The sequence below is a fragment of the Hordeum vulgare genome, chromosome 7H, assembly GCF_904849725.1.
Source record: "Hordeum vulgare subsp. vulgare chromosome 7H, MorexV3_pseudomolecules_assembly, whole genome shotgun sequence".
Taxonomy (NCBI): domain Eukaryota; kingdom Viridiplantae; phylum Streptophyta; class Magnoliopsida; order Poales; family Poaceae; genus Hordeum; species Hordeum vulgare.
Window position 1 is genome coordinate 580,785,562 of NC_058524.1, and position 24,098 is coordinate 580,809,659.

The following is a 24,098-nucleotide window of genomic DNA, read 5'->3' on the forward strand; positions in this document are numbered from 1 at the left end:
ATCACCCGAACTGGAACACGGACCGGTCGAGGCGGCCATTCTCCTCTTCAAGATCTCTCTCCTTGCCATATCATGCCATGTTTTGGTGAGGTCGTCCATGTCATGCAATTTGGCGGTTATTTTGCGGGCCGGGGCGGGATGAGGGGTCTGCTAGAGTTGCTCTTAGTTCCCTCCGTATAGTGGAAGTCTCTTGTCTATACAGCTGAAAGATAGAACGTGAGTTTAATTTCCCTCACAGAGAAGAATTTGCGGCGACAACACTTGCATAATAGAAACAACCAAAAGAACTTGAGAAAGCACGCACAAGCAAATAAGGTTTTTTATGAACATATGAAACATCATGGTAACTCAATAGTGTAACAACTTCATGCAAGATAGCATGGTAATTTGCTCCAAATTCCTGAATGAAGAGATCAGAATAATTTTTCTCAGGAAGATATCCATATTGTCGTGGTTTTGTCACGGCAGATGTCCTCGTGAAAGGACTTAGTATGGGAACCATCGCACTTTGGTGGCGACTCAAAGGGGTTGAACAGGAGGAACGCGGCGGGTTACCCAGGTTCGGCCCCTCGCGTGGAGGTAATAGCCTATGTCCTGCTTGGCGTGTATTGATGTGGATTCGATTACAAGAAAGGCGTAACTCGCCTAACCTAGCACTCGATGATTTCTAACCTATCTATCCCCCTTCAGACTTGCCTTTATATAGAGGTCGAGGCTTTAGGGTTTTACAAGAGTCCCTTCCTCTTTACAAATCGTGACCACCGCGGCCTCTGAGTCGCCGTCTTGCAAAACCCAAAGACCTTCCATAAATCATAACCATCCCGCGGCCTTGAACCGCCCAGGCTGAGGCCCAACTAGCCCCAAAGGATGAATCGCCCTACTAGTAACCCGGCCCATACTGGGCGAGTCACTTAATAAGCAATATCCCCAACATTAGGCCCCAAATTGACTTGAATCTTCATGCCAATTCTTCCGCTTTAGTTGAAGGTGATTCACTCCTTCGTGTTCCTCCATACGCCAGAAATTTTAACTCGCCAACCGGTACCGGAAAAATCTTTGAGTCGCCAATGCATTTCCCGTCAGCACCTTCCTTAGCCTTCGATCTTCGAGAAATTTAACACAATCCCAACGGATCTTTTAGTGCATCATTATCCCAAAATTTTCGGACGTCATCATGGCGAATCTTTTATTCCCAAACGGTTCCCGCTCACGGCGCCTCGATTCCAGCGCCCGTCCTAATAAATAGGCGGAAGGGACAGGGCTGGCGCTGGCCACCTACCAGTCTCGTCAGTCCCCCCCCATTATCGCAACAGAAGACCGCACCGCTTCCCGAGGGTTTCGCCGCCGGCCGCAAATTCTGCCCCCGTTCGAGGAGCTCCAGCGCCGCCCGCAAGCCGTCGCCGTCGTCAAGCTTCGCACCTCGGTCAATCCGTTCGCCGTTACTGTCCATCGCACCATCACCGACAACCTCGCCGCTTGCCCCGAGCTCCGCCGCCGCCGAAGGCCTCTTCGTTCGTCGGGACCCCCGCGCTTCCCCGGCGATCTCCGTCACCGCCGGTCTTCTTCGACCGAGAGCATCAGGTTAGGTCCTCGTTCCCCCTCTTAGGAGTAGGTTTATTCTTTGCTCGTATCTTCGCCATTGCCGTAGCTTTGAAGCTTTCCGCTCGTAGTCATTTATCTCCCTCGAATCGATGAGTCCGAGCGCCGCTAGTGTAGCCAGTGCTTCGAATAATTTTAACCATTCGCTGTTCTTGCGATTTTCTGAATACAATACCTTCTCCAAACGAGGGGCATTACCTGATAATATATTGTTCATGCTCAGCCATATTCGTAGGTCTTATATCTGTTCGGCAGATCCATTCCTCATTCACTGTTTGTAAAAAACTGTTTGTAACCTTCATCCCCCCTTAGTGCTTCAGAACGAATAGACCTTACCATCCACAGTAATATTGCCTTTGGAAATAGCCCTGCTTCAATAAGTCGCCACATCAACCCAACCCAGCCTCTTAGTCTGGCGGGTTAATATGAACTGATCCCGATTCACACAGTAGATGTTCGAGACATGTAATACCATACTTCTACCTACTTGTAGCATGGGTGCCGTTTTCAAGAGCGATTGGCTTCCTACCAAAGTTGATGATGCTGTTCTAGCTAATTACGTGAAAGCCGGCTGTTTGGATCCTCAAGATGTCATTGGATGGCGCACCGGGTTGGGAGAAGATCTCCCCAACCCCAAAGAAGGGGAAATAGTAGTCTTTGTGGAACACTTGGAACGGGGTTTTAAGCCGCCCGGATCCAAATTTCTTAGGGACGCTTTGACCTTCATGAATGTCCGACTCCAGGATTTGGGACCCAATTCCATAAGCAACTTGAGTCAGTTCCAAGTCCTTTGCGAAGCTTATCTGTGGATCGAGCCTTCCGTTCCTCTATTCTGGCACTTTTTCCATCTGAATCACCAGACGGAATTCCACAACGGCCCCAGTTTGGAACTCGGCGGTGTCAACGTCCAGCGCCGTAGGGACAGTCCGTTTCCTTCACTCACCATGCCTAGCCATCCCAAGGGCTGGGGTGAATCTTGGTTTTATTGTAAAGAAACGTCCCCTGCTGGTGAGAACAAACTTCTGGGCTACATGCCAACCCGCCTTCCGGTTAACTTCAAGCTCCCCGACAAGCTCACCGAGGGAGAAGAGTCGGAGTTCATCCCAATTTTGTCTGAACTGAGATCCTTGACGAACAATGGTCTTACCGGGGTTGACCTGATCCGCTGCTGGGTCGAATGGCGGATTCTTCCTCTGAGCCGCCGAGATGGTCTAATGTGTGAATTTGACGGCACTCTGGATCATCCCCAATGCTACTTTCACACAGCATTAACGGAGAAAGACATCGTCGCCATCATAAAAAAACTGACCGGCGAGCCCGCAGGAAAGTGCGGGCAAATCGGCCTTAAGCCCTTCTGCAAGTTCAACCCGGCGCCCAAGGTAACCAAAGCTGACCCGCCCTTGATTTTTATTCCTTCTGTTTTATTGTCATTATAACTTCATGCCATATATCTTTCCAGAAAGGCGACAAGTTCTGGTCTAGGAGACCTAAAAAGCAAGCCATGAAGACTGCTAAGCCGCCCTCCAAGAAAAACAAGGGCAAAGGTAAATCTGCTGCGGCCGAGCCATCTGAAGTCGACGAATCTCAAGCCGGCGACGCACTTTCAGAGGTACAAATCCGTCCCCTTTTCACTCGCCACCTATTACTTTTGACCTCTTATCCATATCTCCCATTCTTCTTGTAACAGAATGAAGATAACGAAAGCCAAGAGGACTCCGTTGAGGTAATTTCTGTTTCCTCCGATTCATCTCCTTCCCCGCCTAAGCCGGCCCGGCGAATATGTGGGAAAGTCCCCTTCTCACATCCAGATGCCCATTTGGACCCAAATTTCTTATTGAAGAGAACACAGCACGCCTCAAACCGGAAGACACGAAGTCACTCCGGCGATCTAATATCTGGATTGCCAGCAACAAACAAAAGAAAACCAAGCGAGGTACCTTTTTTATATAAGAACAACCATTGTTCGTGCTGCTTTGGATTACATCTGCAACCCGCCTGCATTATTAATGTATAATTCCTGCAGAATTCTCCCCCCTCTTCCGGCGACTCAGCAATGTCAACACTTCCACCAATGATTCGAGTTCCGGGGTAAGTCTTTTGCCTTGACTTTATGAGAGTAATGATCTTTTTCAATTCCTTAACTCGCTTATCTCCTTTCGTTAGGGCACAAGCCAAAAAAAGGAAAACCAGTGGATCAATCCCTGACGCAACTTCCGAACTTCCAAGGAAATCAACTCCGACTCAAGAGGATCCGGGTCAAGCTGAGCCGGCCATGCAAGTGGATCTTCCTGAGTCGCCGAAAGAAACAGCGGACGCCCCTGAATCGCCAAACATATTGGCAACAGCGGATGACCCAGACGCTGTAGTCATTACTGGTTCCGGTTTTTCCAAGCCGGCGGCGACAATTCTATCCAAACACGTAGCATCCTCCTCTCAAGCAATCCCCGAGTCTGGGCTCTCCAAGGCGAAGCTTTCCGACTATGCAAATCTGGAGTTTAAAGAACTCTGTTCTGGCTTCGCAAGTCGCCTGGAAGCGAGCTATGAGATGGAGAAAATCTGCTGAAGATGTTAAACGACAAACATGAGGTAAACTTTATACTCTATATTATTCCCAGTAACCCCCAAGGGCCGGGTCATCAGTAAAAGATGAGCCGGGTCTTAAAAAAAACTTCGCGACCAGTAACCCCCAAGGGCCGGGTCATCAGTAAAATGATGAGCCGGGTCTCGATTTCTGTATAATTTTCCTTGAGAAATTATACATTAGCTCCCAAGTGTCAGGGGTATTGCCTTGCAATAATTCTGAGACTTGTCTTTGTATTAAACTTTTTAAATAGGAAAACCTTGCCCAGACCAAACTAGCGCTGGGCGACTTAAGGAAAAACTTGGCTGATCAACAAGATGCCCGAACTCAGTCGGAAGATAAATATAAATTGGCTCTGGCTGAACTGGAAAAGCTCAAAGCCGAGTTAGAAAAAACTCAAGCTGACCAAAACGCGGCTTTGAAGAGAGCAGAAAAAGCTGCTGGCGACTGTCCAACAGGAGTTGTCCGGCTTAAAACGTCATATCACTAACATGACGCAAGCCATCTTCGGTAAGACTTACCTAAATCTCCAACCTTATCCCCTCCTTTGGGCCAAATTTCTGATGTTAAGTTACCGGTTTACCAAATTTCAGGTCCAAGAGTCGTCAACCTGCAAGAAGACTGTGTGTTGATGCTGAAGGCGATCTATACGCTGACAGAGCAACTGTACACAGGCAGTGTGTTGACCGTCAAAGCTGTAATGGGCGCAAAAGAGCCGATTACATCCATCAAGAAAGTACTTGGATGTCTGTCCACACTTCCTCCCCAGATTGGCGAGTTAACTCGGTCCGCCGCCCGTAAAGGCGTCCTGACGGCCCTGAGTCGCTGCTTAGCGTATGCTCCGGAGATTAATTTGGAAGAAGTAGCCGCCGGCTTCCCTCAGCTCAAAGACGATGGCTCGGAATTCGTGGAAGAGGATTACCAGAAAGTTGTCAAGGATTCTCGGTTGGCTGCAACTCAACCGCGAGCCATGTAATAGTCAGTACTATCTTTTGATGACATCTTTTGCAAGAAAAACCCTTATACCGCTTTTGAAGCGGTTTGAAATATTTGGTCCGCCCTTATAAGAATCTTCTGCAATGCTTAATCCGCCACGGATGAAACCTTGAACACATTATCTGTGAAGGCAAAACAACTACAAATAGTTTCAGTAATTTTGTCGGCTCATACGGTCGCGACAGGGGGAGGCGAGTCAGAAAGCTCGTGCACCCACCCTAAATGCAGGTTTCGTCGGCTCATACGGTCGCGACAGGGAGAGGCGAGTTAGAAAGCTCGTGCACCCACCCTAAATGCAGGTTTCGTCGGCTCATACGGTCGCGACAGGGGGAGGCGAGCCAGAAAGCTCGTGCACCCACCCTAAATGCAGGTTTCGTCGGCTCATACGGTCGCGACAGGGGGAGGCGAGTCAGAAAGCTCGTGCACCCACCCTAAATGCAGGTTTCGTCGGCTCATACGGTCGCGACAGGGGGAGGCGAGTCAGAAAGCTCGTGCACCCACCCTAAATGCAGGTTTCGTCGGCTCATACGGTCGCGACAGGGGGGGGGGGCGAGTCAGAAAGCTCGTGCACCCACCCTAAATGCAGGTTTCGTCGGCTCATACGGTCGCGACAGGGGGAGGCGAGTCAGAAAGCTCGTGCACCCACCCTAAATGCAGGTTTCGTCGGCTCATACGGTCGCGACAGGGGGCGGGCGAGTCAGAAAGCTCGTGCACCCACCCTAAATGTAGGTTTCGTCGGCTCATACGGTCGCGACAGGGGAGGCGAGTCAGAAAGCTCGTGCACCCACCCTAAATGCAGGTTTCGTCGGCTCATACGGTCGCGACAGGGGGAGGCGAGTCAGAAAGCTCGTGCACCCACCCTAAATGCAGGTTTCGTCGGCTCATACGGTCGCGACAGGGGGGGCGAGTCAGAAAGCTCGTGCACCCACCCTAAATGCAGGTTTCGTCGGCTCATACGGTCGCGACAGGGGGAGGCGAGTCAGAAAGCTCGTGCACCCACCCTAAATGCAGGTTTCGTCGGTTCATACGGTCGCGACAGGGGGGGGGGGGGGAGTCAGAAAGCTCGTGCACCCACCCTAAATGCAGGTTTCGTCGGCTCATATGGTCGCGACAGGGGGAGGCGAGTCAGAAAGCTCGTGCACCCACCCTAAATGCAGGTTTCGTCGGCTCATACGGTCGCGACAGGGGGAGGCGAGTCAGAAAGCTCGTGCACCCACCCTAAATGCAGGTTTCGTCGGCTCATACGGTCGCGACAGGGGGGGGGCGAGTCAGAAAGCTCGTGCACCCACCCTAAATGCAGGTTTCGTCGGCTCATACGGTCGCGACAGGGGGAGGCGAGTCAGAAAGCTCGTGCACCCACCCTAAATGCAGGTTTCGTCGGCTCATACGGTCGCGACAGGGGGGGGGGGCGAGTCAGAAAGCTCGTGCACCCACCCTAAAATGCAGGTTCTGCCGGCTCATAAGGTCGCAACAGGATGGCACAGATTGCTCTTTTTAAGGAAGAAGCCCCCAAGTCGAGGAACATTTTATTACTTCATAATGAAACTGAAAAACTTACAAAGCATGGAGTTTTTAAGAACTCAAGTGTAGTAAGGCCGCAAATGGGCAATATTCCAAGGGCGAGTTGACTCAGCCTCTGTAGTCGGTCGATCAGGCCGAAGATCCATCAAGTAGTAAGAGCCATTGCGGAGGTTCTTGCTGACGACGAAAGGCCCTTCCCAAGGGGGCGAGAGCTTGTGCATGCCCGCCCGATCTTGTATCAGACGAAGTACCAAGTCGCCCTCCTGGAAAGCCCGACTCTTAACCCGGCGACTATGATAACGCCGCAGATCTTGCTGATAGATAGCCGAACGAGCCGCCGCTAAGTCACGCGCCTCTTCCAAGGCATCCAAGGAATCCTGACGCGCCAACTCATTATCTTGCTCCACATATGAGGCGACTCTAAGAGAATCATGTCTTATGTCGGTAGGAAGGATAGCTACTGCTCCATAGACCAAAAAGAAAGGGGTGAACCCCGTGGATCGATTCGGGGTGGTCCGGATGCTCCATAATACCGAAGGTAGTTCCTCAACCCAACACCCTGGAGTTCTTTCCAGGGGAACCATGAGGCGAGGTTTAATCCCTCGTAGGACTTCCTGATTCGCCCGCTCTGCTTGCCCGTTTGACTGCGGGTGAGCAACTGCAGAAATATCAAGCCGGATATGTTCACGGCGACAGAAATCCAGCATCGCTCCTTGGGACAAGTTAGTACCATTGTCCGTGATAATACTGTGTGGATATCCAAAACGGAAAATCAGCTTTTTCAGAAATTTGACCGCAGTCTCCGCATCGCAAGCTCCAACAAGTTCCGCCTCAACCCATTTAGTGAACTTATCAACCGCCACCAATAAGTGAGTTTTCTTGTTAGAGGACATCTTAAAGGGACCGACCATGTCCAGCCCCCAGACCGCGAAAGGCCAAGTAATGGAAATCATCCTCAATTCTTGAGCCGGCACATGAGCCTGTCTCCCATATCGTTGGCACCCCTCACACCGCCGTACTATATCTTCTGCATCTGCATGAGCCGTCAACCAGAAGAAACCATGTCGAAAAGCTTTTGATACCAAAGAACATGACCCGGCGTGATGCCCGCAGTCTCCAGAATGGATGTCATTTAGGATTACGCATCCTTCCTCGGAAGAAACGCACCGCTGAAAGACCCCTGAAGCACTTCGTTTATATAGCTCGCCATTAATGATGACCATGGACTTGCTACGTCGAACGATCTGGCGAGCCAAAACTTCGTCGGTGGGTAACTCGCCACGAGCGAGATAAGCCAGATAAGGAAGAGCCCAATCCGGAGTGGCATGGAGAGCCGCCACAAGCTGAGACTCGGGATCTGGTATCGCCAATTCCTCCTCCGTGGGTACAGTCACAGACGGTTTATGCAAGACATCCAAGAAAACATTAGGGGGGACCTGTTTTCTCTGTGAGCCGAGTCGCGAGAGGGCATCAGCTGCTTCGTTGAGTTGCCGATCAACATGATCAACCTGGTACCCATGAAAATAGCCCGCCACGTCAGATACAGCTCGCCTGTAAGCCGCCATCATAGGATCCCGAGAGTCCCAGGTACCCAAAACCTGTTGCGCCACCAAATCTGAATCCCCAAAGCATCTGACTCGGGTTAGGTTCATCTCTTTTGCCAGTCGCAAACCGTGAAGCAGAGCTTCATATTCTGCCGCATTATTTGTGCAAGGGAACATGAGCCGGAGAACGTAGCAGAACTTATCTCCTTGAGGGGATATCAACACCACACCAGCCCCCGAGCCCTCCAACTGCCTGGATCCATCAAAATAAATAGTCCAATAGGTAAGGTCAGGCCGATCTTCCGGAGCCTGAAGCTCCGTCCAATCGTTAACGAAATCAACTAGTGCCTGGGAATTGATGGCCGTGCGGGGGGTATATTGTATGTGATGCGACCCAAGCTCTATTGCCCATTTGGCGATTCGCCCTGTTGCCTCCCGATTTTGGATGACGTCACCGAGAGGCGCAGAAGTGACCACAGTGATCGGGTGTTCCTGGAAATAATGTTTAAGCTTTCTACTCGCCATGAACACCCCATAGACCAGTTTCTGCCAATGTGGGTATCGCTGTTTGGAAAGAGTTAACACCTCACTGATAAAGTACACAGGGCGTTGCACCGGGTATTCCTTTCCTTCCTCCTTTCTTTCGACGACCACAGCCACGCTGACCGCTTTGGAATTCGCGGCGATATACAGGAGCATAGGTTCCTTTTCAGTCGGGGCGGCCAGGACCGGCGGGTTAACCAATTGATGCTTCAAGGCCTGAAGCGCCTCATGTGCCTCCTCTGTCCATACGAATCGGTCGGACTTCCTCAACAATTGATAAAGAGGAATCGCCTTTTCTCTGAGGCGGCTCACGAAACGACTTAGAGCCGCAATGCGACCCGCCAATCGCTGAACTTGATTAACATTCGTCGGCTTGCCGAGGGAAGTAACCGCATCAATTTTGTCCGGGTTAGCCTCGATGCCGCGCTCCGATACCAAGAAACCCAATAGTTTTCCCGCAGGTACGCCGAAAACGCATTTGGTAGGATTTAGCTTCATCTGATATACCCGTAAATTATCAAAGGTTTCCTTAAGGTCTTCCAGAAGTGTCTCCTCCCGGCGAGTCTTGATCACAATGTCGTCAACATAAGGATGGACGTTCCGGCCAATTTGGTTATGAAGACAGTTCTGGATGCAGCGTTGGTAAGTCGCCCCTGCGCTCTTGAGCCCGAATGGCATGGACACATAGCAAAAGGCCCCGAAGGGGGTTATGAAGGCCGTCTTCTCTTGATCTTCCACGGCCATTTTGATCTGATGATAGCCTGAATAGGCATCCAAAAAGCACAATCGTTCGCATCCCGCCACCGAGTCAATGATTTGGTCGATGCGGGGAAGAGCGAAAGGTGTTGGCGAACGTCGCATGGGAAACAAAAATTTTCCTACGCGCACGAAGACCTATCATGGTGATGTCCATCTACGAGAGGGGATGAGTGATCTACATACCCTTGTAGACCGTACAGCAGAAGCGTTAGAGAACGCGGTTGATGTAGTGGAACGTCCTCACGTCCCTCGATCCGCCCCGCGAACAATCCTGCGATCAGTCCCACGATCTAGTACTGAACGGACGGCACCTCCGCTTTCAACACACGTACAGCTCGACGATGATCTCGGCCTTCTTGATCCAGCAAGAGATATGGAGAGGTAGAAGAGTTCTCCGGCAGCGTGACGGCGCTCCGGAGGTTGGTGATGACCTTGTCTCAGCACCGCTCCGCCCGAGCTCCGCAGAAACGCGATCTAGAGGAAAAACCGTGGAGGTATGTGGTCGGGCTGCCGTGGAAAAGTCGTCTCAAATCAGCCCTAAAACCTCCGTATATATAGGTGGGAGGGAGGGGGCCTTGCCTTGGGGTCCAAGGACCCTCAAGGGGGTCGGCCGAGCCAAGGGGGAGGACTCTCCCCCCAAACCGAGTTGGACTAGGTTTGGTGGGAGGGAGTCCTCCTCCCTTCCCACCTCCTCCCTTTTTTTTTCTTTTCCTCTTGATTTTTCTTCTCTTGGCGCATAGACCACTTGTGGGCTGTCCCACCAGCCCACTAAGGGCTGGTGTGTCTCCCCAAGGCCTATGGGCTTCCCCGGGGTGGGTTGCCCCCCCGGTGAACTCCCGGAACCCATTCGTCATTCCCGGTACATTCCCGGTAACTCCGAAAACCTTCCGGTAATCAAATGAGGTCATCCTATATATCAATCTTCATTTCCGGACCATTCCGGAAACCCTCGTGACATCCGTGATCTCGTCCGGGACTCCGAACAACATTCGGTAACCAACCATATAATTCAAATACGCATAAAACAACGTCGAACTTTAAGTGTGCAGACCCTGCGGGTTCGAGAACTATGTAGACATGACCCGAGAGACTCCTCGGTCAATATCCAATAGTGGGACCTGGATGCCCATATTGGATCCTACATATTCTACGAAGATCTTATCGTTTGAACCTCAGTGCCAAGGATTCGTATAATCCCGTATGTCATTCCCTTTGTCCTTCGGTATGTTACTTGCCCGAGATTCGATCGTCAGTATCCGCATACCTATTTCAATCTCGTTTACCGGCAAGTCTCTTTACTCGTTCCGTAATACAAGATCCCGCAACTTACACTAAGTTACATTGCTTGCAAGGCTTGTGTGTGATGTTGTATTACCGAGTGGGCCCCGAGATACCTCTCCGTCACACGGAGTGACAAATCCCAGTCTTGATCCATACTAACTCAACTAACACCTTCGGAGATACCTGTAGAGCATCTTTATAGTCACCCAGTTACGTTGCGACGTTTGATACACACAAAGCATTCCTCCGGTGTCAGTGAGTTATATGATCTCATGGTCATAGGAATAAATACTTGACACGCAGAAAACAGTAGCAACAAAATGACACGATCAACATGCTACGTCTATTAGTTTGGGTCTAGTCCATCACGTGATTCTCCCAATGACGTGATCCAGTTATCAAGCAACAACACCTTGTTCATAATCAGAAGACACTGACTATCATTGATCAACTGGCTAGCCAACTAGAGGCATGCTAGGGACGGTATTTTGTCTATGTATCCACACATGTAAATGAGTCTTCATTCAATACAATTATAGCATGGATAATAAACTATTATCTTGATACAGGAATTATAATAATAACTATATTTATTATTGCCTCTAGGGCATATTTCCAACAGTCTCCCACTTGCACTAGTGTCAATAATCTAGCCCTCACATCACTATGTGAATTACATTGTAATAAATCTAACACCCATACAGTTCTGGTGTCGATCATGTTTTGGCCGTGGAAGAGGTTTAGTCAGCGGGTTTGCTACATTCAGATCCGTGTGCACTTTGCATATATTTACGTCCTCTTCCTCGACGTAGTCGCGGATGAGGTTGAAGCGTCGTTTGATGTGTTTGGTCTTCTTGTGAAACCGTGGTTCCTTTGCTAAGGCAATGACACCAGTGTTGTCACAGAACAAGGTTATTGGATTCAGTGCGCTTGGCACCACTCCAAGATCCGTCATGAACTGCTTCATCCAGACACCCTCCTTAGCCGCCTCCGAGGCAGCCATGTACTCCGCTTCACATGTAGAATCTGCTACGACGCTTTGCTTGGAACTGCACCAGCTTACTGCACCCCCATTAAGAATAAATACGTATCCGGTTTGCGACTTAGAGTCGTCCGGATCTGTGTCAAAGCTTGCATCGACGTAACCTTTTACGGCGAGCTCTTCGTCACCTCCATACACGAGAAACATCTCCTTAGTCCTTTTCAGGTACTTCAGGATATTCTTGACCGCTGTCCAGTGATCCACTCCTGGATTACTCTGGAACCTACCTGCCATACTTATGGCCAGGCTAACATCCGGTCTAGTGCACAACATCGCATACATGATAGAACATATGGCTGAAGCATAGGGGACGGAGCGCATATGCTCTCTATCTTCATTAGTTGCTGGGCACTGAGTCTTACTCAATCTCGTACCTTGTAAAACTGGCAAGAACCCCTTCTTGGACTGCTCCATTTTGAACCTCTTCAAAACTTTATCAAGGTATGTGCTTTGTGAAAGTCCTATCAGGCGTTTTGATCTATCCCTATAGATCTTAATGCCTAGAATGGAAGAAGCTTCTCCTAGGTCCTTCATAGAGAAACTTTTATTCAAGTAACCTTTTATGCTCTCCAAAAGCTCTACGTTGTTTCCAATCAGTAATATGTCATCCACATATAATATTAGAAACGCCACAGAGCTCCCACTCACTTTCTTGTAAATACAAGATTCTCCAACCACTTGTATAAACCCAAATGCTTTGATCACCTCATCAAAGCGTTTGTTCCAACTCCGAGATGCTTGCACCAGTCCATAAATGGATCGCTGGAGCTTGCACACCTTGTCAGCATTTTTAGGATCGACAAAACCTTCGGGTTGCATCATATACAACTCTTCCTTAAGGAAGCCGTTAAGGAACGCCGTTTTGACATCCATCTGCCAGATTTCATAATCGAAAAATGCAGCTATTGCTAACATGATTCTAACGGACTTAAGCATCGCTACGGGTGAGAAAGTCTTATCGTAGTCAACTCCTGGAACTTGTGAAAAACCCTTTGCCACAAGTCGAGCTTTATAAACGGTCACATTACCGTCAGCTCCGTCTTCTTCTTAAAGATCCATTTGTTCTTAATAGCCTTGCGGCCCTCAGGTAGTGTCTCCAAAGTCCACGCTTTGTTCTCATACATGGATCCTATCTCGGATTTCATGGCTTCTAGCCATTTGTTGGAATCTGGGCCCACCATTGCTTCTTCATAATTTGCAGGTTCATTGTTGTCTAACAACATGATTGATAAGACGGGATTACCGTACCACTCTGGAGCAGCGCGTGATCTCGTCGACCTGCGTGGTTCAACAGAAACTTGAACTGGAGTTTCATGATCATCATCATTAACTTCCTCCTCAACCGGCGTCGCAACGACAGAGGTTTCCCCTTGCCCTGTGCCACCATCCAGAGGGATGAGAGGTTCGACAACCTCGTCAAGTTCTATCTTCCTTCCACTCAATTCTCTCGAGAGAAACTCCTTCTCGAGAAAAGCTCCATTTTTAGCAACAAACACTTTGCCCTCGGATTTGAGATAGAAGGTGTACCCAACTGTCTCTTTTGGGTAACCTATGAAGACGCACCTTTCCGCTTTGGGTTCCAGCTTTTCAGGCTGAAGCTTTTTGACATAAGCACCACATCCCCAAACATTAAGAAACGACAACTTTGGCCTTTTGCCATACCACAGTTCGTATGGTGTCGTCTCAACGGATTTTGATGGTGCCCTATTTAAAGTGAATGCTGCTGTTTCTAATGCATAACCCCAAAATGATAACGGCAAATCAGTAAGAGACATCATAGATCGAACCATCTCTAACAAAGTACGATTACGACGTTCGGACACACCATTACTGTGGTGTTCCAGGCGGTGTTAACTGCGAAACAATTCCACATTGTCTTAAGTGAGCACCAAACTCAAAACTCAGATATTCACCCCCACGATCAGACCGTAGGAACTTGATCTTCTTGTTACGATGATTTTCCACTTCACTCTGAAATTGCTTGAACTTTTCAAATGTTTCAGACTTGTGCTTCATCAAGTAGACATAACCATATCTACTTAAATCGTCAGTGAAGGTGAGAAAATAACGATATCCGCCGCGTGCCTCTACGCTCATTGGACCACACACATCGGTATGTATGATTTCCAACAAGTCACTTGCACGCTCCATTGTTCCGGAGAACGGAGTCTTAGTCATCTTGCCCATGAGGCATGGTTCGCACGTGTCAAGTGAATCAAAATCAAGTGACTCCAAAAGTCCATCAGCATGGAGTTTCTTCATGCGCTCTACACCAATACGACCCAAGCGGCAGTGCCACAAAAATATGGCGCTATCATTGTTTACTTTAACTCTTTTGGTCTCAATGTTATGTATATGCGTATCGCTATCAAGATTCAATATGAACAATCCTCTCACATTCGGTGCATGACCATAAAAGATGTTACTCATAGAAATAGAACAACCATTATTCTCAGACTTAAAAGAGTAACCGTCTCGCAATAAACAAGATCCAGATATAATGTTCATGCTCAACGCAGGCACTAAATAACAATGATTTAAGTTCATCACTAATCCCGATGGTAGCTGAAGTGACACTGTGCCGACGGCGATTGCATCAACCTTGGAACCATTTCCTACGCGCATCGTCACTTCATCATTCGCCAGCCTTCGCCTATTCCGCAGTTCCTGTTTCGAGTTGCAAATATGAGCAACAGAACCGGTATCAAATACCCAGGCACTACTACGAGAGCCGGTTAAGTACACATCAATAACATGTATATCAAATATACCTGATTTTTCTTTGCCCGCCTTCTTATCTGCCAGATACTTGGGGCAATTGCGCTTCCAGTGACCCATACCCTTGCAATAGAAGCACTCTGTTTCAGACTTAGGTCCAGCCTTGGGTTTCTTCGGCGGATTGGCAACAGGCTTGCCGCTCTTCTTCGAATTGCCCTTCTTGCCTTTGCCGTTTCTCTTGAAACTAGTGGTCTTGCTCACCATCAACACTTGATGCTCTTTACGGAGTTCAGACTCTGCGACTTTCAGCATCGCAAACAACTCGCCGGGAGACTTGTTCATCCCTTGCATGTTGTAGTTCAACACAAAGCCTTTATAGCTTGGCGGCAGTGATTGAAGGATTCTGTCAGTGGTAGCTTCTTGCGGGAGTTCAATCCCTAGCTCAGCTAGACGGTTTGAGTACCCAGACATTTTGAGCACATGTTCACTGACAGACGAGTTCTCCTCCATCTTGCAAGCATAGAATTTATTGGAGGTCTCATACCTCTCGATCCGGGTGTTCTTCTGAAAGATAAACTCCAACTCCTGGAACATCTCAAATGCTCCATGACGCTCAAAGCGACGTTGAAGTCCCGGTTCTAAGCCATACAAGACTGCACATTGAACTATTGAGTAGTCCTCCTTACGTGCTAACCAAGCGTTCTTAACATCCTGATCAGCCTTAGCGGGGGGTTCATCTCCTAGCGCAGCATTAAGGACATAATCGTTCTTCCCAGCTTGTAAGATTAGCTTAAGATTACGAGCCCAGTCTACAAAGTTGCTTCCATCATCTTTCAACTTAGCTTTCTCTAGGAACGTATTAAAATTCAGGATGACTGTCGCGTGAGCCATGATCTACAACACAAATATATTCAAAGTGGACTTAGACTATGTTCAAGATAATTAGAGTTCAACTTAATCAAATTATATGCTAAACTCCCACTCAAAAAGTACATCTCTCTAGTCATTTGAGTGGTTCATGATCCACTTAGACTATCCCAAGTCCGATCATCACGTGAGTTGAGTATAGTTTCAGTGGTAAGCATCCCTATGCTAATCATATCAACTATATGATTCATGATCGACCTTTCGGTCTCATGTGTTCCGAGGCCATGTCTGCACATGCTAGGCTCGTCAAGCTTAACCCGAGTGTTCCGCGTGCGCAACTATTTTGCACCCGTTGTATGTGAACGTTGAGTCTATCACACCCGATCATCACGTGGTGTCTCGAAACGACGAACTGTAGCAACGGTGCACAGTCGGGGAGAACACAATTTCGTCTTGAAATTTCAGTGAGAGATCACCTCATAATGCTACCGTCGTTCTAAGCAAAATAAGGTGCATAAAAGGATTAACATCACATGCAATTCATAAGTGACATGATATGGCCATCATCACGTGCTTCTTGATCTCCATCACCAAAGCACCAGCACGATCTTCTTGTCACCGGCGCCACACCATGATCATCCATCAACGTGTTGCCATCGGGGTTGTCGTGCTACTTATGCTATTACTACTAAAGCTACATCCTAGCAAAATAGTAAACGCATCTGCAAGCACAAACGTTAGTATAAAGACAACCCTATGGCTCCTACCGGTTGCCGTACCATCGACGTGCAAGTCGATATTTCTATTACAACATGATCATCTCATACATCCAATATATCACATCACATCGTTGGCCATATCACATCACAATCATACCCTGCAAAAACAAGTTAGACGTCCTCTAATTTTGTTGTTGCATGTTTTACGTGGTGACCAAGGGTATCTAGTAGGATCGCATCTTACTTACGCAAACACCACAACGGAGATATATGAGTTGCTATTTAACCTCATCCAAGGACCTCCTCGGTCAAATCCGATTCAACTAAAGTTGGAGAAACCGTCACTTGCCAGTCATCTTTGAGCAAAGGGGGTTACTCGTAACGATGAAACCAGTCTCTCGTAAGCGTACGAGTAATGTCGGTCCAAGCCACTTCAATCCAACAATACCGCGGAATCAAGAAAAGACTAAGGAGGGCAGCAAAACGCACATCACCACCCACAAAAACTTTTGTGTTCTACTCGAGAAGACATCTACGCATGAACCTAGCTCTGATACCACTGTTGGGGAACGTCGCATGGGAAACAAAAATTTTCCTACGCGCACGAAGACCTATCATGGTGATGTCCATCTATGAGAGGGGATGAGTGATCTACGTACCCTTGTAGACCGTATAGCAGAAGCGTTAGAGAACGCGGTTGATGTAGTGGAACGTCCTCACGTCCCTCGATCCGCCCCGCGAACAATCCCGCGATCAGTCCCACGATCTAGTACCGAACGGACGGCACCTCCGCGTTCAGCACACGTACAGCTCGACGATGATCTCGGCCTTCTTGATCCAGCAAGAGAGACGGAGAGGTAGAAGAGTTCTCCGGCAGCGTGACGGCGCTCCGGAGGTTGGTGATGACCTTGTCTCAGCAGGGCTCCGCCCGAGCTCCGCAGAAACGCGATCTAGAGGAAAAACCGTGGAGGTATGTGGTCGGGCTGCCGTGGAAAAGTCGTCTCAAATCAGCCCTAAAACCTCCGTATATATAGGTGGGAGGGAGGGGGCCTTGCCTTGGGGTCCAAGGACCCTCAAGGGGGTCGGCCGAGCCAAGGGGGAGGACTCTCCCCCCCCCCAAACCGAGTTGGACTAGGTTTGGTGGGAGGGAGTCCTCCTCCCTTCCCACCTCCTCCCTTTTTTTTTCTTTTCCTCTTGATTTTTCTTCTCTTGGCGCATAGACCACTTGTGGGCTGTCCCACCAGCCCACTAAGGGCTGGTGTGTCTCCCCAAGGCCTATGGGCTTCCCCGGGGTGGGTTGCCCCCCCCGGTGAACTCCCGGAACCCATTCGTCATTCCCGGTACATTCCCGGTAACTCCGAAAACCTTCCGGTAATCAAATGAGGTCATCCTATATATCAATCTTCGTTTCCGGACCATTCCGGAAACCCTCGTGACATCCGTGATCTCATCCGGGACTCCGAACAACATTCGGTAACCAACCATATAACTCAAATACGCATAAAACAACGTCGAACTTTAAGTGTGCAGACCCTGCGGGTTCGAGAACTATGTAGACATGACCCGAGAGACTCCTCGGTCAATATCCAATAGCGGGACCTGGATGCCGATATTGGATCCTACATATTCTACGAAGATCTTATCGTTTGAACCTCAGTGCCAAGGATTCGTATAATCCCGTATGTCATTCCCTTTGTCCTTCGGTATGTTACTTGCCCGAGATTCGATCGTCAGTATCCGCATACCTATTTCAATCTCGTTTACCGGCAAGTCTCTTTACTCGTTCCGTAATACAAGATCCCGCAACTTACACTAAGTTACATTGCTTGCAAGGCTTGTGTGTGATGTTGCATTACCGAGTGGGCCCCGAGATACCTCTCCGTCACACGGAGTGACAAATCCCAGTCTTGATCCATACTAACTCAACTAACACCTTCGGAGATACCTGTAGAGCATCTTTATAGTCACCCAGTTACGTTGCGACGTTTGATACACACAAAGCATTCCTCCGGTGTCAGTGAGTTATATGATCTCATGGTCATAGGAATAAATACTTGACACGCAGAAAACAGTAGCAACAAAATGACACGATCAACATGCTACGTCTATTAGTTTGGGTCTAGTCCATCACGTGATTCTCCCAATGACGTGATCCAGTTATCAAGCAACAACACCTTGTTCATAATCAGAAGACACTGACTATCATTGATCAACTGGCTAGCCAACTAGAGGCATGCTAGGGACGGTGTTTTGTCTATGTATCCACACATGTAAATGAGTCTTCATTCAATACAATTATAGCATGGATAATAAACTATTATCTTGATACAGGAATTATAATAATAACTATATTTATTATTGCCTCTAGGGCATAATTCCAACATTACGGGGGTGGGATAGAGGGCGTGCGTGCGTTGGTTTCAGACGGTTCGATCATGGGCCATAAATGTGCGACGTGAATAACACGAACGAGGGATGGGGTGCAGCTAAATTTTTTCACAAAGAAATCATGCGAGGAGCCAGAGGTTACACGACGTGAGGAGTCGTGCGGAGGGATCGTTAGTGATGGTCGAACCATCACGACGGCAGATCCCTCTTTAATAATAGAGATTCACAAAAAAGTAGGTGTTAACTCAAGTCAAAGAATCATCTAATAGATTGAGCTACAGCTACTAGGACAAGTATTTGTATCTGCATAGTGCATGCCAAAAGCTAACGAACTTAACGGAACAACAAATGCGAGTAGGAGAGACTTACTTGAGTGCCTCTGTAAGAGACTCGAGAAGCTGGTACCGCTCTTTGTAAGCCATACCAATCAACAATATGACACTTGTTGGCAGAGAAAAAAAATCGACAAACAGGGAACCTACAAGGCAAAAAAAGAGCAAACACTTGGTGTGCATCCTATGCCACAGCCAGAGTTAATCCATTTATAGTCATATATTCAAACAGAAGGGTACATATACATTTTGTCCCTTGTATGATTTTTAACCGATGTCTATGTTGAACAGTAGCTTTGAATACATAATTCAATTCCAAAAAATATGGTCAGCATACAGATGTTAAGGTAGAAATAATACTGCCACTAAGAAACACTCATGGTGCGAAGATAGAAATATTATTATAAAGTATGCTAATTCAATGATCATCGATGGCAAGGGGAAGAGTGTGTTGTATCACTATTGTTATATATTTGGAATCTCAGTGCACATCACAGATATATTTTCTAGCAATACCCAGCTTTGATCTCAAACAAAACATATCCATGTTACCCTCAGGATAACTGAACAACAATACCTGACAGTGGGTCACCCAATTGAATCCATCCATCTTGGCACCAAAATCGAAAGTTTTGGGTAGCTCCATCACAGATTTTAACACCTAAAGGGTTGAAGGAAAAAACATTCAGTACTTTCTATAAGTAAAGGAAAACCATAAAATTTATATCTATGGACTTGCAAAGACAATCAAGAGCAACGGCTGATGTGAAAGCTTACATTGGGTGTATATATGACTCATCTTTTTCCACCGAATTGTCACTGATAGCACAAACATTTGTAATTTGGAACTAACTGGACCAAAAAACATATCATTAGAGCTGAAAATCATGTCCTGGAATATAAGCTACCATTAATCAAGTTAGTTCAAGAGGCTGCAAACACGCTACCTAGATACTCCATTTGGATCACCCTGGCAGCAGCCAAGACCTTTGCCGCTTCGTCAGGTGTGCAGCCCCCGCGGTCCACCCTGAGTTTTTGCATGGTTCATCTTATCTGCACTGAAGACTTTGGAGATGAGATTCATCTGCCTTCTCAGCTCTAGGAAAAAAATGCGCCCGTTGTGAACTTCTGCAATTTTGTTTTAAGGAGAACACACCACTCTTCTTACCTGTAATTGCTTTTTATAAGCTGTAAGCAAATGTATTATACTTTTCTATTTAAAAGATGAAAATAATCATCTGTTATAGGCATAACAACAAGCAAGCGGAGGGCACTGTAAAAATTTGTATATTAGCACATCTTACGGGAAATAATTTGCTAATTCATGAATCAATCCACATGCATTAGCCATCACATTAGCAAGTAGCATAGATTAATGAGGTATCATAGAAATATTGTCTTGTATGAGCATAAATTCCATTGCACGGTAATTAAGTGATGTAGGCTATGTTCTTGTATTTCATCTTAGAAAAGACTAAAAGTACAATTGTGTGTAACTTCAACAAACATGTTGAAGAGGAAGATTGTAGTTACCAGTGCTGCGTTGTAGTACTTATAGAATTCCTCCATATAGTCGACAACAGCGGGTTTATTGTGGCCATCGAGCTTGTCGATATAATCCATGTAGGTGTCCTGCCATTAACACGCGGTCAGACTTCAAATTTTTAATAATGGTGTCCTCCCATATCGCTGGTTTACAAGGGCAAATTACAACAGTTCGACGATGAGACACAGTGGCACCTATGGTGTGGCATATCTGTGAGGTCGCCATAGAGATGGTCAGACCAGTTGACACACATGAGCGTGCACCGGGTAGAGCTGGCTGGGTCGGCCGTGACCAGCAAGAAAAAATGATAACTTATATATTGAGAAATTGGTCATATAATTTACAAGCACGAGCGTAGAGCAAAATATTCAACATAACAAAGATAGTTCATAGTTGTGCAGAAAACATCATACAATTTACAAGCATATGTCTAATAAAGATATTTCAACGATGTAAGGACATCTGGATGTGATCGCACCAGCAGCATAAAAGAGCCAAAAAAAGGTAGAGGTACTGAATACTAAATGTGCAAGAGACTTTGAGCGAACCTTGGCAACATGCAGCTTACAACTTGAAAAGACGGGTGATTTAGGAAATGTACCATAAATCTAATGAGAAATCTTCAAAAGAGCACATGAACATCACAAGAAAGATACCAAAAAGCTAAGATGCTTGTAGTAATATATATATGCATTTCATTGCTACACGTGCAATTTTGTAGAATGAGCCAACCCATAATTACTGAGTGTCTTTTGCTGTCTCATTCTCACTCCTAATTACTGACTACATCTACAACACCTTAGATGCTTTTCTACAGCAAAAGACAGTAGCTAAGATGCTCGTTGACTTGAGTCTATTTTTTAACATAGAAACACCCCTAATTACTAACTGCCTTTTGTTGTCTTCACACAGGTTTCCTTAATTTTAATTCATTAGTTCTTTCCCGACCCAAGATAGGCCTTTTAATAGTAGAGATTAATTTGCAACCTTCTCATTTTCCTTCCTTTGATGTACTTTGAGTGTCATATTTGAACAACGCTTCAAGGTCCTGATTCTCATGTTGAGTAATACTTAGAGGTCTTTTCTTTTTGGCTGAGTTTTTATATCCTTTGCAAGAAATTGTTTTGCCACTTTACGTATGATAGGCATATACGTGTTCAGTGAGACATATACTGGGCACAGACTAATATATACAGTTCTGGACGACCCATAATGAGACAAGCATCTTAGCTATTGTCTTGCACCTAAATTCGAATGATGCAGCACCCATTCTCATTCCCAGGGTGGGTAGATGATAGATTTGGTGGGGAAGAGGGTACCTTTGGTGGATTTATTGATGGGCCTTGGTTCTCCTCCTCCTCCATCAGGACCTGCAACCCAACACATCACATCAGAGATGCCTAACTGCTAAGGAGAGGAAATCCCATACCTGCATCAGGGATTGGGAGAGGAAATCGAGAGAGAGAGAGGGGCGGACCTTGATGTTGCTGCTTGTCCTGGGACTGGGTCTGGATCACTGGAGGAAGAAAGGAGCTTGACGAGCACAAGAATGGCGTCCTGGCCAGAGGAGGATCTGCTCCATGGCGCCTTCCTACAGATACGAGATGAGGTGGGTTAGACTTCAGAGAGGTAGAGAAGAAGAGGAAGAGGAAGAGGAAGAAGACGAGGAAGAAGAAGAAGGGGAGGGGTTCATACCGTAGCACCATCGTCGAGCCCTCTTTGTGTGCAGTTGGTCGGTCGGTCGCCATGGCCGACAACTAGGGTTTCCATCGCGAGGAAAGAGGGAGTATCTGACCGTGGGCTGCGCTGCTCGAGCGGATCTACGGGGTGGGAGAGGAGGGGAGGCGCCGCTGGCAATGGAGTGGAGGCCGGGGTTGGGGTACGACAGAGGCCGGCGACGGCAATATGACATCGCAGCAATACGAGAGAGAGGAGGGGATCGTGGGAGTGTTAGGGGGAGGCAGGTGCGTTCGTGGGTCGCGCGTCTTTTTTTTCTTTCTTTTTTGCCTTTTGTCGGTCTAGGATGGGAGAAGAAGAGCGTGGGAGGGGCAATCGCAGGTGGGAACGAGGAGGTCGACGGTTTTCGCTGTGAACCGGATTTTTTCTGTATTTAATCAATTGGTTTATGGAGGGATGAAAAAAAATCGATGGACTCCTAGCGGTGGAGATGGGATCGAGAGGTCGAACCATCGCTGTGGTCGAACCATCATGACGTTCGATCCTTCTTTAATAGTAGAGATCCTGTGCATCTCACTCCATCTCACCTAACGTGGGCCTTAAATGACCAAAATGCATGCAATCATGTCAGGTCCAGCTCACCTTCACGCCTAAGAGGGCGTTTGGATACGTTTTAGTCCCATGACTAAAACTAGTGGGACTAAAATTTGCTAGCCTCACCCATGCTTGGATTCAAATACTAAAAAGACTAAAATCAAGTTAATAAGCATTTGTTATCCTCCAAAGCCTTCAATCCACATTTAAATGAGGAGAGAGAGGACTAATCCACATTTTAGTAGGGGTACCCCTGACTAAAAAAATTTAGTCTCAAGACTAGTTTTAACTCCTCTTTAGTCAGGGATGCTTGAAACTTTGGCCTCTTAAAGAGACTATTTTTAGTCAGACTAAAATAAGTATCTTGGATCCAAGCACCCTCTAAGTGCCCACGCATGCGAACATGCAAACACCTGACCCGACCATTCGATTCCTTTAGTCCCACCTCGCCCGATGGAGGAGTTGAGCCATGATTTTGGCCTATATAAAAGAGGCCGCTGCAACACTTCCAGCACATTAGCAGTTTTCAGCTACCATTTTTGGTTTCTATTTTTTCCTAACTGAATTTGAAAAAAATACCGATTGCTAGAAACCAAATTTTTGGTTTACACTGAACGTCCAGCCCTATCAAGGGCGGCGACGAGGATGACGCCAAGGACGACAATGAGGATACCAGGTTTGGCTTTGGGCTTGACGACGCCGAGGGCGGCGACGAGGATCCCATTTCTAATTTGTTCTGCAGGCTAAGAAAATCCAGAATTGACTTTACTTTTAAAAAGAAATTCCAATCTAACCTGTTATCATGATGCCAACATCCCTGTTGTTTGGTTCGCATTGAAGACGTTAAGGTCCCTTCTGGTACGGGTCTACATGACCGGCTGATCCGGACCTTGCCGTCTGGTCTAGCAAATCACATAATTGTTTTTATAATATATGCCACGTCCGCTTAGTCTCTAACCCAGGGACCTTGGTGTCTGGTCTAGCAGATCACATAATTTGTTTTAATAATATGTGTCACGTCATTCAGACGCCAAGACCCTTTACGTTTGTGTCACGCCCAAGATGCGACCCTATCCTCAATTTGGCACGAGGGCCTCGTCAGGGATAGAAGCGCATCTCGTCGTGTCGCAAGAATGGATATCGTTACAAGTACATGTACTGAAAAGAAGAGTTATATATAGAGAATTGGCTTACACTCGCCACAAGCTACATCAGAGTCACATCAGTACATTACATAATCATCAAGGGTAAGAGCAGGGTCCGTCTATGGACGAAAACAAACGAGAAAAGAAGAACGACGTCCATACTTGCTATCCGAGGCTGACGGCCTGGAACCCATCCTAGATCGATGAAGAAGAAGAAGAAGAAGCAACTCCAAATGAACAATCAAC